Here is a 12339-nt window from a genome sequence, read left to right on the forward strand (position 1 = left end):
GACAGAGACAGAGAGACAGAGACAGAGACAGAGACAGAGAGAGAGAGAGGCAGAGAGAGAGACAGAGAGAGAGAGACAGAGAGAGAGACAGAGAGAGAGAGACAGAGAGAGACAGAGAGAGAGAGAGACAGAGACAGAGACAGAGAGACAGAGAGAGAGAGAGAGGGACAGACAGACAGACAGAGACAGAGAGAGAGACAGAGAGAGACAGAGACAGAGAGAGACAGAGACAGAGAGACAGAGACAGAGAGAGAGAGAGAAAGAGAGAGAGAGAAGAAAGGAGGAAGGAAGGGAGAGAGGGAGAGAGGGAGAGATCAGGCTCTGAACTCCTGAACTCACACATTGACTATCTTTCAAATGTCACCTATGGGCATGTCCATCATTTATTAGTCAATGGAGTTTCCCCTTATGATTCAATCTGAGAAATGTGTTCACACCTTATAAAGGAATCAAATTATAGAGATATAGAGACACAATTGTAGTTACTTTCACATCTAGACAAAACCTATTGTTTAGATTATATATATATATATATATATTTTTTTTTTTCTGTGTTAGGGAGTTAGTCAAGGATCAAGTTTGCTTTTCCTCAGTTTTAACTGCTGATGGACTCATTACCTCCCAACAGGCCATTCTTTATATTGTAAACATTTTTCCCAATAAACCATTGTTAACTCTATTAGAATTAATCTATGAACAGCAGTCATGGGATGTCTATAGATGTAGGTTCATTTGACTTCTCTCCAAGCAAACATGATAACTAGATCTAAGGAAAGGGTCATCTTGGGTAGGATCCCAAGCATTAAGTCATGCCTGTGTATCCCCCTAATTCTGGTATATAATACTTAATTTCTGGGAGAACATTGAAAAGTGGAAGTCTATTCATTTCTTCATTGCTTCTCAGCTTTGGTTGTGTATCTCCTATTAGTTGAATGGTCTCCCTTTTGTCCACCATAAAATTATGTTACAGTAACTCAGCCCACTCTTCCACCTAGAAAAAAACCTTTCTTTGTGAACTATGGCTTCTCCACACTTTCTTCATGAATTATACTCCTCACAGTAAATTCCTTCCTTCCATCAGTAAGCATTTATTAAGCATCTGCTGTGTGCCTGACATTATCCTATGCCCTGAGATTACAAAGACAAAGCCCAAACTAACAGTTCCTAACCTATGTAAGGTTCGGTCCTATTGAGGGGAAACATGAATGTGGATGAATGCAAAATAAATAGAATAAATAGAAATTAATTTCTGGGTGCAGAATTCAGGTGCAAAGCAGCTGGGGAGATCAGGATAAGCCATGTGCTGAACCTTAGAGGGAGCTAGGGATTCTACTGGGTTGGATGAAAAATGAACACATTCCAGAGGTAGCAGGCAGCAGTGATGACTTCAGGCTGACATTCAGGGCTTTACATGAGCCTCCAAGGAGTCATTGAAGGTAGGAAACCAAAGCTTTCTCCTATAGACCCAGGAAGAGATTGGACTTCCCCACTTGGCTGTTTTCCCAAACATTGTTTTTGCCAGGAAGGGCAGGTAAGACCTGGATTACTAATATGCTGGATCCCTCCTGGTTTTCACTTCCTCCTGACCTCAGAAACCTCACTCACTTTTCTTTTTGTCTAGAACTGTGATTTCATCATTTATTCACCTCTTGAAATTCCATATCCTCCTTGAAGGCTTACTAGATTAATGAGACCTAGCATCCTGTCTAGTCTAGATATGAAACTGGATAGGATAGGTATTCTCCTTGATCTCTAATCAATTACGTACCCACACTCTGCCTTCATCTTCTAAAATGTATTTGCCTTTGACCTGGATCTTCTGTGTCTCATTAGGTTTTTAGTAATATTTGTTTTACTATTACATTTTTGATAGTTTTAATTATATAATATATCACATAAATATATTTGATTGTAATGTTTTACATTATATAACTATGTAATGCATCATTATGTTTTGTTATATAAATATATTATTTTGTCATATTTATTTAATGATTTCTGTTTTATTGTATTTTCATGTTGAATAATGATAATAATCACTAATACATATAGTGCTTTTGGGGGTTTGTGAATTGTTTCTCAAATATTATTTCATTAGATCCTTGAAATAACCTGAAAAAAAGGATTTTTGTCACCATTTTATATATTAGAGAAGTGAAACAAAAAGAAGTAAAATGGTTTACCCAGGTCTCACAACCTGTAAGTATCGGAGATATATAGATAGATGATAGATACACAGACACACACACATACACACACAGAACGAGAGAGATAGAAAGAGAGAGTGAAAGAGAGAGACAGAGAGAGACAGAGACAGAGAGACAGAGACAGAGAGAGACAGACAGAGGGAGACAGACAGAAAGAGACAGAGACAGAGAGACAGAGGCAGAGGCAGACAGACAGAGGATCAGAGGGAGAGAGAGGTAGAATCAGAAAGAGATGAGGCAGGGTATAGGAGAAGGAGAGAGGAAGGAAAGGAGAAAGACAGACAGACATAGAGAAAAAGAGACAGAAATGGAGAGAGACAGAGACAGAAGATAGATAGATGGTAGACATAGAGATAGGCTGAAGATATAAATAGGTAGGTAGATGATCAAGATAGAAGATAGGTGATAGATGATAGATGATAGGGCACATTTATTCAGTGCCAGAAACTGCTAAATTCTCTCTGGGACAGTATTTAAATTCTGATTTTCCAAAGTCCAAATTAAGGGCTCTATCAACAACCTTATCTAGTTGCCTAACCAAGTTATTATGCTATATTTTCCAGGGCTTCTTAAACTCTGGTCTATGAAGGTTTTTATTTATTATGTTGATGACTATATTTTCATATGACTAATTTCCTTTTTAATCCTATGCATTTTATTTTATGCATTTAACAATTTTATTCTGAGAATGGACCCATAGTCTTCACCAGACTGCAAGAGTTCCCATGGCACCAAAAAAAGGTAAGATTCCTTGGTTTAAACTACAAATTCTGATAGGGCAGAGACCAACTCCAAGTGTCTCTTTGTATGACACAAATAACACATTAAATAGGTGCTTTTGATGATGTTAACATTTTTAGAATACATGGCTTTAAATTATAACCTTGGAGAATCTAAAGAACGTAGGGGGGTTTCCCATGTTGCATTTTAAAGCAAAATAAAATATAAATGTGAAATTATTGTTTCTGAGTAAAAGTATTTTATATGCTATCTTTATTAGCATAACCCACTTGCTAAATAACATGTAGTAAAATAGTTAGCAATGAAGTACATTCATTCTTTAGTGAGTGTGCCTTTGGATAATGAGGGGAAATCAGTGACATGTTCTATCATCGCCTACAAATTGTAAGAATTACTCCGCGTTGAAAGGTTTTGAAATATAACTATTAGTTAACAAAGAAAGCTTGAAAACTGAGACAAAGTGTTAATGGTCACCAGAAGCAAAGGTGAGAATAAAAGAACTACATTTAGACAGGTACTGTCAGTATTTTGTTGTATTTAGTATTTGTTGCCTAAGCATTGTATTTAGTTTAAATTCTATATGGTTATTTCTCTGCCAATTTAAAAGAAAAATCTTATTCTTACTGATATTTGCTTTGCAACTACTCCATTTCTGAATTTATCTTTTCTCCTTCAGGCAGTGAGCTAGTATATCCAAGACTTTATAAGACAGAGAAAAAAATACTAGCAAAACAAACAAAAAGCACATTTATCAAGTATGACACTTGATAAATTCACTTACACAGAGAGGAGAGAGATCAAATTTCCCACCTCTTCTGCTTGGTTATTCCAATTACAGATAATTCAGTTTTTGTTGTTAGTGCTTCCATTTTCAGGGTTGTAGTTATTCTATTGTTTATTTCTCAGGTTTTGCTCATTTTCATCTCTTCAAGACCTGACCCTTTCCTACCTTTACAATTCTCTTACATATTACATCCCACTATATGCTCTGTGATCTAGTGTCCCTGGCCTGTTGATTGTCTTCTATGGTGCTCCATTTCCCCAACTCTGTGCTTTTGTACAATCTCTTCCCTCATTCCTGGAAAGCACTCTCTCCTCCCTTTTACTTTTCGAAGTCCCTGCTTTCCTTCAAAATTCAGTTCGAGGGTTGTAGCGGCAACCATACTGGCATACCCAGGATGGCTGCTAGCACATGTTCTTAGATCTGCTTTACTAGGAAAGGTAGCTGTTTAAGGGGTACACAATCTTTCTTAATCACATTCACTCATTCGGGGGAAAAGTCAGTACCCTGAACTTCACAGAAAAGACAAGCAGAGAAGTAGATACCAGACAGGACTCTGACTGCCTGAATCAACATGTATCATTTTATGGACATAACATTGCCGGGGAGGCATCATCTCCTAGTTTCTGGGTACATAAATATGGAAGGTGCCCATAAAGTTAAATTGTAGAATATAGAAAATCACAGCATTTAAAAGAGTGATATCCAAACCATGAGCTCAGGACTGGCATATGTAACACCATTAAATAATTTGCATTACCATGTCATTGTCAGTTCACCCTAAGGATCTTGGGACATTTCCATATTACTTTCAGCTGAAACTTCTTATATACCTTGACTTTAACTTTTCAGATGTGAACTTTTTGAGAATAAGGATAGTCCCTATTTTCTGTCTGTATCTGTATTAACATAGTATTTTGTCCAAAGCAATTAACAATTTTATACATATATCCACATACATACATGCATACATACATGAACAAGGTGCATACATACATACACAATACATAAATATATTCAATTTGCTGAAATCTGAGAGAACTGAGGAGCGAGAAAGTGAGCAATACAGTATTTCCCCTCAATGAATTTAAAACACTAGCCACAGACACTATGTATGAACATATACAATATACCATGTTTAATATATGTATGTGTGTGTTTGTGCTTTGTAAATATACATTATACAGGAACACTGTATTTATGGGTATGTATGTATTGATATCAGTCAATTAGCATTTATTAGATAAATAAGAAAATAAAAATAAATGCTACAGATGGGGATCTATTCCATAGGGAGGGTGGCATAGCAGATTGAGGGCTGACTTTGAAATCAAGAAGACCGGTTGAAATCCTGTCTCAAATACATAATATTTGTGTAATACTAGTAACCTCTTAGATCTCTAAGCAACTCACTAATACTTTAAAAGTTGCAGAAAACAAGGTGAAAGAGGGGGTTTTCTTACCTGGAAATTCCCTATACCAGTGAAATCCCAGTCTTTATATATTAATTTATAAATTGTAAAATGTACACAAGTAGATAAAAAAGGAAGAGAACCAATAGTTTTTTTGTGGAGTATGTTGGATCCTCTGATACTGTTATTCCATGATTTTATTTTAAATGGAGGAGTGTCAGGGAGGGTGACTAGAACACTTCTAGCAGTGGGCAAGGGTGAGGGAAACTTTGGTTGTAAAGTTATCTACCAAGAATGTAAAATGTAACAATAAGAGGAGGCTTTTTTGTGGGTTGGTATTTTTATGCCCCCTCAAATATTCATGATGACCAATTAGGCTCTCCCATTCACTATGGGTAATATTAGTGTTAAGTGAAATTGGCCCAACAACAGCCAGCTAATCCCTTGGCAGCCTTATGCAAAGTACTTAAGAAGCTCCATGTGTCCTTGCTCTAACCTTACAGCATTTAAAGCCAGCTCTGACCACAGGCAGGGTTCCCTGGCCATTGGCCCTTTATTGTGTAGTGGTGAATTTCTGGCATGAGATTAGTTGTGGAAATTACTCAGCTGCACATACCAGTCAAGAGACCCAGAAGTGGGTCGGCAAACCTAGCCATTCCATTTGCTACACAGATCTTTTGAAAGTGTGACCTTATTCTTTTTTTTAAAATCCTTTTTAAGTCTGAATTTAAGGAAGAATGAAAGGAAGGAAGGAAAGAAAGAAAAAAGGAAAGAGAAAATGAAAGAAAGAAAGAAAGAAGGAGACAAGAAAGGAAGGAAAAAAGAAAGAGAGGAAGGAGGAAGGAAGGAAAGAAGGAAGAAAGAAAGAAGGAAAGAAGGAAGGAAGGAAAAAAAATAAAGCAATGTAGCCACTGGATCTGAAACCATCAATAGAAATACTAATTATATACCCTATAGAAGCAGAAATTAAAATCTATGTGTGAATCCCTCTTCGTCTCTATTAAAAAATAAAAAGATGTCTCCTCCCTCTAATGTTAAATCAATAAAACTGAGTCCCATTGTCCTAAGAAATATTTGGTATTTTTTTTAATTAAACAAAAGAATTTTTGGTCCTTTAATAAGGTTTTAGCAAACAATTCACACCCCACACCCTTCATTCCCTCAGGAAATTTTGAAAAGATGTGGCTTTTGGAGGCTTTTTTACTTCAACTACGAAGAACAAGTTTGGTCAATGTTAATGATGCTCTTGATGTACTGAGTGAGCTCATTGCTTCCAATTCTTCCCTTCCCACACTAGAGGTTCAGCTGTCTCTGGGCTCTCAAAGACTCTGAGGTTGTCCTGATGTGCCCTTGAGCAGTGAAACTTAGGCTAAGGTGGGTGAGACTCCTCTCCCAGGCTATGAGTATTGAGTGTCCTTACTACTACTGGCCAGGTTTTCTGATCTTCCTGTGTATGAAGTGACAACCACACTCAGATAGCATATATCTTTTTGAAATTGGGAATTCATGACACAAAGAAATATGGATTCACAAAATATGTACTCACAAAATATTTCTTTAATATATTGAGTAATAGCTTGTTTATAGCCTTTTTTTTTCCCCCAGAATGTCTACCATCCAATGTCAGAATTTTCTTTCCTGGTGTTAAGGCAATTGTGATGGAGAAATTATACTTTCATTTTTTGGCTTGGATATTATTGAATTAATTTTAATAATTAGAAATGTGAATTTTTTTCTGAATTGAGAGCACATAAAATTCAAGGACAAGAAATCTATGATTTTGTTATAAACATTGGAGGTCAGGGATGTGTGATTTTGACAGGAGGGGAACTATTCTCTCTACCAATACAGATTGCAACCCATCTATAACTCAGTAGGTAAATCTGAGAGATACCTGAGGTTCAGAGTTTAAAATACTTGTCCAGGTTCACATAACTGCTAAAGTTCCTGAAGCTGCCAATGAACCCAGGCCTTCCCCACTCCAAGTGCAGCACTCTACCAAACATGTCATGTTCCTTCACTTTAAGAACAGACCAAACATCAATCCGTAAGCATTTATCAAGCACCTACTTTGTTCTGGTGCTGGGTCTAAGAAGACTCAATTAAAAACAGTCCCTATGCTCAATGAGCTTGCATTCACTTGGGGGCAGACCACATAAAACATTTTTATAAAATTTTTCCATTCTCAAATTTCTCATCATATTTTGTTTGGATCGCTCCCTTGAACTTATCATATTCTATCTTATATCTTATTTAGGCCCATGATTATTATTACTAATAACAACAGCTGGCATTCACATAGTGTTTAAAGGATTGTAAAGTGCTTTCCTCATTTTATTCTCTTTTCAGCTCTTAAAGGTGCTGTTATCAATAGTCCCATTTTGCCTATGAGGAAACTGAGGCAGACAGAAGTTAAGTGACTTTACCAGATTCACACAATTAGTAAATGCCTGAAGTAGGATTTGAACTCAGGTCCTCCTGATTCCAGGGCCAGTACTCTCCACTGTGCCGCTGCAATGCTACAGTGACTAGTGGGTATAAATAAATGTTAATTTCAATCGAATTTTTAAAAACTTATTGCAACTTTCTAACATTGTTAATATATGGTCCAGACTACTCATAGCTATCACTGAACTTTTCTTTGCTCTGTGAAATATTTATTCTCCTGAGATCCCAATACTTCATGACTCACAGCCCTATAATATCATTATCAGGATATTGGTGTTAAATGTACACATATGTGTATATATACTGCATATATATGTATACATACATACACATACATATGTTTCCAAAAGTTTTATTGTAGCTTTAAGTTATTAAATCTTAAACATATATGCACCAATATATATGTATATATATATAATCAGTCAATAAGCAGTTAAAATTGTGCAAAGTACAAACATATATATATTCAACATAAATGGTATGTATAATATATAATGTATACAGGTATGCATGTAATATATATTCACAGTTATCTTCTTGGCAAAAAGGGGAAAAAACTGTATAGTTTTCCTGATAGCTAAATTTTCTGTTCTCTTTATTTCCTGAATCAATTTGTCCATTTACAGTATTTGTTCAAAGAATAGATGCTGATGAAGTAACTCAAGACATTGTCCATCTAAATGTATACTATGGTCTAGGTGACATTCATTCTTTTGTCCCCTAGTTATTAAAAGTTTGTTGAATTGAATTGGACTTACTTCTCCCCCCACCTTTTTAAAATTTATTTACTATTAAAACATTCAGTTCCAAATAGAGCACCAGACCAGGAGTCAGGAAGACCTGGGTTTGGATCTGTCCTCAGACACTTAACACAAAAACTAGCTGTGTGACTTTCGGCAAGTCACTTAACCCCAATTTCTCTCCAAAAAGCAAAAAAAAAAAATACAAAACCCCAAACCCCAAAAACAACAACCCCAAAAGATTCAGTTCCACAAGTTTTTGAGTTCCAAATTTTCTTTCCCTCCCCTCCCTCCGCCATGGTGGCAGGCAATCCAATATAGGTTCTACATATACCTTCATATTAAACATTCGTTAAGTTGTAAAGAAGAATTATAACCAATGGGATGAATGATGAGGAAGGAGGAATAAAACAAAAAAGAGAGAGAACAAGTAGTTTGCTTCCATCTGCATTCAGACTCTGTAATTCTTTCTCTGGATGTGGATAGCCTTTTCCATCATGAGTCCTTTGGAGATGTCTTAGAACCGTGCATTGCTGAGATGATCCCAGTCTATCAAAATCAGTCATCATAGATAAGATGTGTCTATAGATGACATTCATTCTAAATCAGCTTGTTTGTTTTTCTTGTGTTGAAAGATAATTTGGGGGCTTAAGGCAGTCAATAGAGTGACTCAGAAACATCAGTATCCAGAGAACATCATTATCTGTCTATGGGGAATAACTTTTCTGCTTGGACTCTGTCCATGACTTTCCCTTAGAGTGCTTATTGGGTCCTTAAGTGGCAGAATTTGAATATTCTGCTGCCTTTGGTGACAAGACCCTATCTTTGGGAAATACTGGTAGATCTGATCTATTTCATAACTATTTGTTGTCCTGTTTTCAGGTTCATCTGTAATCTTCTGTAATATAGGTATCAAGATGAAAATCCATTAGAGCTTTATTAGTTATATAATTTAAAGATACAATATAGAAGGAAATGACTATTATAAAAACAGAGGAAAATTCAGACAACTTTCCATAAGAAACAAATTCACCTTCTCCTCCTCATTACATCTCATTTTATTTATTTATTTTACCTAGAGGAATATGGCATGAAAATAAATTCTGTTTTTGTGTGTGTGTGTGACTGCAATAATTCATTCTGCTTTAAAAATATTTTTTCTTTATTTTGGGCACTTAAACCTCTGAAATATATTTAAAATCTTATGGAAACATTTGAAATATTTAGCCAGCTTGAAAACATTTGTATATCTCTTAGGATAAAAAGTTTGTTAGTGACAACTAATTTTTTTTTTCTTTAGAGAAATATGCACTCTAATTACTCTATTGCCCTTTTAACTCCCTTTTAAACTTTCCCAAAGTTCTCTATTGCCCTTAGGGACAATGCTAATTAAATTAGGATAAAACTATCACTCAGAATGGTGAAAAAAATCAGATTTGTTACTTAAAAATTGGTCTATTATTTTCCCTAGCTATGTAAAAGAATCTGTAAATTTAACATTTTAAAGGTTGTTAGAGAGAACGGAAGAATTAATTTTGGATTATAACCTGAAACAAATTAGACTAGTATAACCTACAGCTTTTACACATACATAATGAAAACTAAATTTTTAAAAGGAATTGAAATCTTCTTCCTTGTGAAGTATAACACAATATAGTAGAAATACCTTTTAGTGACATGACAAAAACTACAAATGACAAAAAATTCCTTTGGATGTTATTTTTTTTAAATCAAGCTTGTCTGATAATTTTTCATTCATTTATAGCCAGAAATTCTTAATTCTCCTTAATGATGGTTTTCAAAGTCAGTGTTTTCGAATCAAAGTGAATATTCATAGTAAAACAATGAAAAAAAATAATTTTTTTTTGCTCTCTTGGAGGGCAATTGGGGTTAAGTGACTTGCCCAAGGTCACACGGCTAGTTTTTGTGTTAAGTGTCTGAGGCCAGATTTGAACTCAGGTCCTCCTGACTCCCGGGCTGGTGCTCTATTCACTGTGCCACCTAGCCACCCCTGAACAATGAAAAATTAAATGAAAAATTATTTGTGTGATAATTCAGGATTAAAAGCACATTAAATCCAGCATTTCATTGAAAAATGCTCTGCTATTATGCCTAAAAGACTCCTAATAAAATAAAACAAATATAATTTGCCCACTATGAGGATTAGAAATGTTAATATCTCCAGAAAAAATAATGGAAATAATCATGCTGTTATTAGTGACTAATAATGAAACCCCAGCTCTTTATTTGGGAATATAGCTTTTACTTGAGCAGCTACATTCACAGGTACTGCTGTGAATTCCCTCTTCTCTGATCTTATATAATTTAATTAATTTTCATTCAAATCAGACTCTACCAGTGGTGGAAATGAAAATGATTTACTCTGGAAATCCTGGCTGCATTGCTGTTGATAAATTTTCATAATCTTTTGCATAGTTTGCCTAAGTTAGGCACCAGTTTCTATTCCATTTTTACATTCTACATACATGAAGGCATTTTGCTATTTTTGAAGACAGTGCAGTCAGAGTAAATGTAACAGAAAAAATGATGATAAAACGGAAGGAATTAAAGAGAAAGCAACAATCTGGGGAATCTTGGTGTGATGATGCATATTGTATTGATCAGAGGATGGTTTGCTTAAGATGTTACCAAAGCTTTTGATGTGATCTGTCTTTATTCTCATTTCTCCAAGTCTCTTTTGCCTATTTCCTCTGTCAGTCAGTCAATCAACATTTATTAAGCATTTACAATGTTCCAGAAACTACACTAAACACTTCCTCTGCAAGTAGCCTTCCAGATCCCTAGTCAAGCCCAGGAAGTTAGGGTGGCAAATAGTCAGAGTGAAATTATCTTCTTCAAGCCTGCATTCATGGGACATCAACAGCACATGAAAGAGTTCTGTATTCATCAGGACCCAGAAATAGTAATGCAATCTATACAAATGTGGTGGTTATTTAAAACAGTACAATAGAGGCCAAGAAGAATTGAGTTCAAGGCCAGTTTTAGAAGGACAGATGGGTGATACAGTGGATAGAGTGCTAGTCCTACAGTCAGAACACTTGAGTCCAAATCTGGCCTCAGATGTTTATTAGCTGTATAAACCTGGGCAAATCATTTAACCTTGTTTGACTTAGTTTTCTCATCTGTAAAATGGACTGGAAAAGGAAATGGCAAACCATTCTAGTATCTTTGCCAAGAAAACTCTGAAAGAGGCCAGAAAGAGCTGGACAAAACTGAAAATGACCAAGCAACAAATCAACGCATCCTAGGAACTTACTGGTCATGTGATTCTCTGGGAAAGTCACTTAATTCCTGTCTGCTTTAATTTTATCATTTGTAAAATGGCGGCAATAATAATGGAGTTTTCTGACTCCAGATGAAATGCTTCTGTCTGTACACTTTGGAGAAGATATCTCACTTATGTACAGATGGTCTGAAGAGATTAACTGGTGTTACTGCTGACTTCTTTAACATGTTTCACTTTTCGTAAAGGCATGATTATTGCTCAGCATTGGCTATTTTTTCATCTTTTTATGTTTGGACAGGTCAGTGACAACATAAAATTGATTGACTTGATTTTTTTCTGGCCAGGAGTCTTGAAGAAATTTGATGCTTAAAGGGAAACTGTTTTCTTTGGTCCTTCCTGACCTGAGTTTATAATGGAGGGGCTACACAAAGAAACTATGTGAGTGAAGTATAACATTGCATTTGGTAATCACTGGCACCCATGACTGGGAAGCATCAATAGGACATCATTTATTTCAAGGTGCAACTGGTACAATTTCCCTAAAGACACTGAGACTGGACTTTTTTCTAACTCTAAATTAATCATTTGACAATTGTTTATTAATCATCTACTGTGTTCCAGCCAGTATGCTAAGTACTGGGGATATAAGAAAGGGTAAAAGACATTCCCTCTTCTCAGGGAACGCATCGCCTAATGGAGGAGATAATGGGCAAACACTGATGTACAAGAAACAAAGATACAGACAGATGAAAAGTAAGATGCT

This window comes from Petaurus breviceps, unplaced genomic scaffold, assembly GCF_028583685.1.
Source record: "Petaurus breviceps papuanus isolate PSGF00001 unplaced genomic scaffold, PetGlider_PUasm1.0 126, whole genome shotgun sequence".
Classification (NCBI taxonomy): domain Eukaryota; kingdom Metazoa; phylum Chordata; class Mammalia; order Diprotodontia; family Petauridae; genus Petaurus; species Petaurus breviceps.